Raw genomic sequence first — 4,929 nt, 5'->3', positions numbered from 1 at the left:
TTATGAATCTTCTTCAACAAGACCCCTACAAGCGGCATCATCTAAACCTAATCCCATGGCTCCCATATCAGCAAAAAAAGAACATCCTAGGCCATTTGTAGATGTATTGGCTTGATCTCCTTCGCGCTCCTCATCTACCATGTCATCATCACTATCATCGTCCTCATTGCGATTGGCGGTGAGAGTTGATCCATAAATCTCTCTCTTTGGTCTCCAACCAACTCATCCAAAGTAGCAGTCAGGAGAGTGTCAAAAATGGTCTCCACTTCATTAGAAGCAAAGATGGTTCTTCCTTGAGGTGTTACTAAAATTACGAACCAAAATCTTGGTTGGTGAACTGATGGGATGTAAATGACCTGTGAAAAAAAGTTTACGTGAGTATCATTGGTCTATTTGTGGTGCAAAAACATTATGGCAAACAATTAAATATTAAGGTACAAACAAATAAATGCAAATCATTCACTCACCTACTCACAATTCCGTGGCAAAACTAAATTGTCATACCTCTCTGTGTGATGCACACTGGAGTCCACCATGTAGATTCCATTCTCATGGCGTCTAGACACATTTCCAAACCATTTGCATTTGAAGACATAGGTATGAAAGGTTCTATAATCAATCTTGAGTATCCTTTCAATAGTCCCACAATACCTGACCTCATCACCATCTGTGTCAAAGTTGCCCATAACTCCACAGTCCATGGTGGTTTGACGCTCCTCAATCAAGCATGAACAAAAGTGCCGACCCTTTGACCACATAGCATTGAAGGAAAGACAATGTAGAAAAAAAAAAGTTTAGCTATCACAAAAAAAAGCAAAGTAAGAATCAAAATGCGGTTCAAGTAATTTAGTGCTCTACCCTTAGGACACAACCTCGTGCATACTCCCATTCTTTGTTGGTGATGTTCTCTCATTGTGATTTTGCCTTAATCATTCTCTCATGGATATACTTGAGATTAATGAGATCTAGAAAACATGAAAGGTGTCAAAGAAATGATGGTGCTCTCCTCCCTCCGTGAGCTTGCTTCCATGCTTCACTCTCTTGTACACACATTGACTTTACCATAGTCCACAAGTCTACCCACTTGGTCATAATATTTGCATTAGGAATGCAAAAATTGTTGACCACTGGGCGTAGCTCCATGTCCATGATGATGTGCCTGCCCTTTTCAGTTGGCAAGTGAGAAGTAATTCTTGGATCCTCTTCATTTGACCATATTCAAGGCATAGAGGGATCAACAAAAGCCAAATACTCTAAAATATACACAAAAGTCTCTTGCACAATCCATCCTTTGGCCATACATGCCTTTGTCTGTGCACGTAGTCGCACAATATCTTTGAGAGTTTTCAAGAATCTCTCAAGAAAGAACATCCATCGTGCATGTACCACTCCACATATGGCAATCTCTTTGATCACATGAATTAAGAGATGTACTTGACTAACAAGCACAAAACGAGGAAATGCATCCTCAATGGCACACACTGTTTCCACGGCAAGCATTTGAGCAGCTGGGATGGCATCAATTTCTATCTCTTTTGAGCTTACAAATCTACAAAACAACACACAACGGCACCATAAGTACATGTTTAGGGTAAGATTAATTATACATATACTAGTCTAGTGGATCTATGAGGTATGGTTTACCTCACTAACTTGCCGAGCTTGAAGATAGCTTCCCTAACTTTCTTGTCTCCACAACCACTTATACTTACAGGCAAAATAAACTACAATGTCAAAAAAAAAGATTAGTATGTTATTTGAGTCAAGTACAAAATTCAACATCTAAATAAAGCATGCAAGGAAAACATAAACATCAAAGAGTTACCTGCAACATCTTGTGCCAATTGTGAGACTTTAGTCCATACAATTGAATGCTCCCACCTTTCTTTGACTTTGTAAAATCTCCCTTTAGTGATCTTGTGTAGCTTGTTGGTGTGCAAATAGAGGCAATGCAACCCTTCACTTGATCAAGCTCCCTCTTTCCTAGAATCCATGGAGCTTTAGGGAGTACAATCTTTCCATTGGCACCTTGACGTGGAGTGGCCGATGGGGGAAGACATTTTAGGGCTCTCAAATCTTCCCTTGCCTTGGATGAGTCCTTCTTGCCTGTGATGTGGTCACAAAGAGTGTGAGCAACATTCTTGAATATGTGCATGGGATCTAGTAGTTGTTGAGCTTTTAAGTCCTTTCAATACGGAAGTCTCAAAAATATGGAGTACCGTGACATACACTTTGGAGGCGTGGTAGGAGGTGAATCTTTGCTATAGTGCTCTTCCCAAATGCAAGCCCAATCTGCCATTGTGCAATTTAGAGGTACCTTCCCATTTACAAGAGCTTTGTATTTTCTGTGACTTAGAGGGAAGAAATGATGGTGGTTGGGATAAACTACCTTTTGCAAAGATTCTGGCCGTTTTGTCATTAATGATGACCCACAAGTGGAACAAGCACTATGGATCGATGTGGAAAATTCTACATGCATCCATAGCCTTAGAAAAAAGTGATAAACTTCAACTAGCAACAAAGAGCAAAAGGAGGGAATAAAAGGCACCAAAAATCTCTCTTAGTCTAGGATAGTCGTGCATGGTCCACATAAGAATACCCTTCACACGGGCCTCTTTCCTCCCAGTTGGAAGTGACACATCCACAACAAAGATTCCCTTCCATAATTCCTCCAACTCCTGAATGAGGGGCTCAAGGTAGACATCAATGTTTGCCACCTTGTACTTCCTTGGCACAAGCAAAGAAAGCAGAACATTACCTTTCTTTGTTGTCTCCCAAGGTGGAATGTTGTAATTGACAATCATCACTAGCCAAGTGCTCCACAATGTAGACTTGGTGCCAAAGGGATTGACACCATCACTAGCCAAACCAAGCCTCAAGTGCCAAGGCTCCAATCCAAACTCTGGCCACTGCATCTCTATGTGTTTCCATGCAGGTGAATTTGCAGGGACACACATCATTCCATCCTCTCAATGGTGGTTGGCGTGCCATGTGAGCAATTCCATCATAGTCTCTTGAACATGTCCTGAATCCGTGGAACAAGCAAAAAATGTCTGAACACCGTACGGGGAAATTGAGCCCCAGAGATGCATGCCTTGTAGCGTGGTTCTTGACAAATAGGAAAGGATGATGCATGCACGTGCTCATTGAAATAGAGTATGAAATCATTGATGCATGCATAAATGTGTTCATACTCCATGCCAAGCGAAGTGACATGTAATTGAGCCTGCCGACGGTTCGCAGATATGTGGTGGTCTCTAGGAAGCATTTTGCCCATAAATCTGTAGTGAAAAAACAATCAAAGTTAGGTGCAAAAAAATCAACTTGCAATCAAACAGAGAAACTACAAAGATAATAAAAGGAAAGTGTAGAGGAGAGGACTTATGTGAGAAGTGCATCTACACTTGCATTGCTTCATCCAAACTTTGCTTGAATATTGAGTACCTCCATTGATGCCCTGAGGATCAAGTACTGTGCACCATCCTAAAGAGGTGTTTTGGCACTTGATAGAAACCTATCTTTCATTGCTCTTGCCCATTTTTCACACAAGTTGCAATCCTCCTCGTCACAAGCGTTGGCTTTGCGCGCCAACAACTCGTCGACCATGTCAAGCATGTGTTCATATTCCAAGTCAAAGAACTCTTGAGGGACATGAGTAGGAGCCTTGGAGGTAGAACCAATGCCACTATCACCTGTCACTAAGCCTTTGGTCACTCTCTCCTGCCAATCCTTTTCATTTGTTCACGTCATTGCATCTCCACCAAAAACCGACCAATGAGGAACGTCGTCGAGTGAAACTAGAATAGTGCTCCCTTCCACTTGAGCCGTATTTCGATGCAACCAAAGACCTTCATTTTTCATGTGCTCCAACGCAATGTGTTGCAAACATGGAATTGCACCCTTGCACTTTCCGCAAGGGAAACACACTTTGTTGTGCAGCCATCGATCGCATGCAGGGTCGATTGGAGGACCACACATGTCCCAACCGTTCTGCACATAAGCAAATTCAAAGAAATATTAACACGCCATTTTTAAACATTTTATATTTTCATGTGAATGCACGCCTTACTTTGTTAGATAAAAATATAAATAAATACATAAATAAAATTCTAAAAATGAAGAAAAGTCATGTGCAACCATAGAAATGATGCTAAAAAATAAATAAATATGAGACAAGACTAGAAAATAAATTTAAAAATACACTATAAAACATTAAAAAAAAATCACATGATTACAATTTCAAGATGAGGTTCAAATATCAAAAAATAAATTTTAAGGTACCTAAAAAGAATCAAAAAGCAGACGTTTGGATAATTTTCCTCGTAGAGAATCATCCAACGTCTCTGAAAAGTTCCTAAATTCTTGGGCCAAGAATATTTATGGTAATATTTGCGAGAATATTTGCGTTAATATCCGTGATAATATTCTGGGTTCAAAAAAAAAAGAGGAGCAAGGTGTGCCGCACTTTGGCGACACAACTTGCAAGTTTTTGATGCGCCAGCGCACCTGCACACAATCGAGAGCTCCTCCTCTCCCATTTTCTCATTAACTCTCTCTCTCTCTCTCTCTCTCTCTCTCTCTCTCTCTCTCTCTCTCTCTCTCACTCACTCACTCACTCACTCTATATACTCTACCATAACCATTACCTCTATCATACACACACATATCCTACACAACATTGCACACACACACATTCACACATCAACAAGAAGAAGAAGAAGAAGAAGGAAGAGACAAGGACAAAGCAAAGAAGGAGTATACCGGCAACTAAACTTCAAAGCCAGCACAAGAATGTACGTGCTTCTTAATCTCCCCCCTTTCCCTATTGTTTTCAACACACACACACACACACACACACACACACACACACAAGCACTTTTTTTCAACACCCACATACCCTAAACAAAACACACAAAGATTAGTTGAATG

The 4,929-nt window shown here is 40.6% G+C and overlaps 1 pseudogene; it reads right to left on the bottom strand.

Moving 5' to 3' along the window:
• Positions 1-2,591, bottom strand: LOC147435080 (uncharacterized; annotated as a pseudogene).
• Between the last annotated feature and the right edge of the window lie 2,338 nt (positions 2,592-4,929).

Source organism: Adiantum capillus-veneris, chromosome 19, assembly GCF_014529385.1.
Source record: "Adiantum capillus-veneris isolate H3 chromosome 19, ASM1452938v2, whole genome shotgun sequence".
Classification (NCBI taxonomy): domain Eukaryota; kingdom Viridiplantae; phylum Streptophyta; class Polypodiopsida; order Polypodiales; family Pteridaceae; genus Adiantum; species Adiantum capillus-veneris.
Note: the sequence above shows the minus strand (reverse complement) of the source record. Positions and strands in the feature narration are given on the sequence as shown.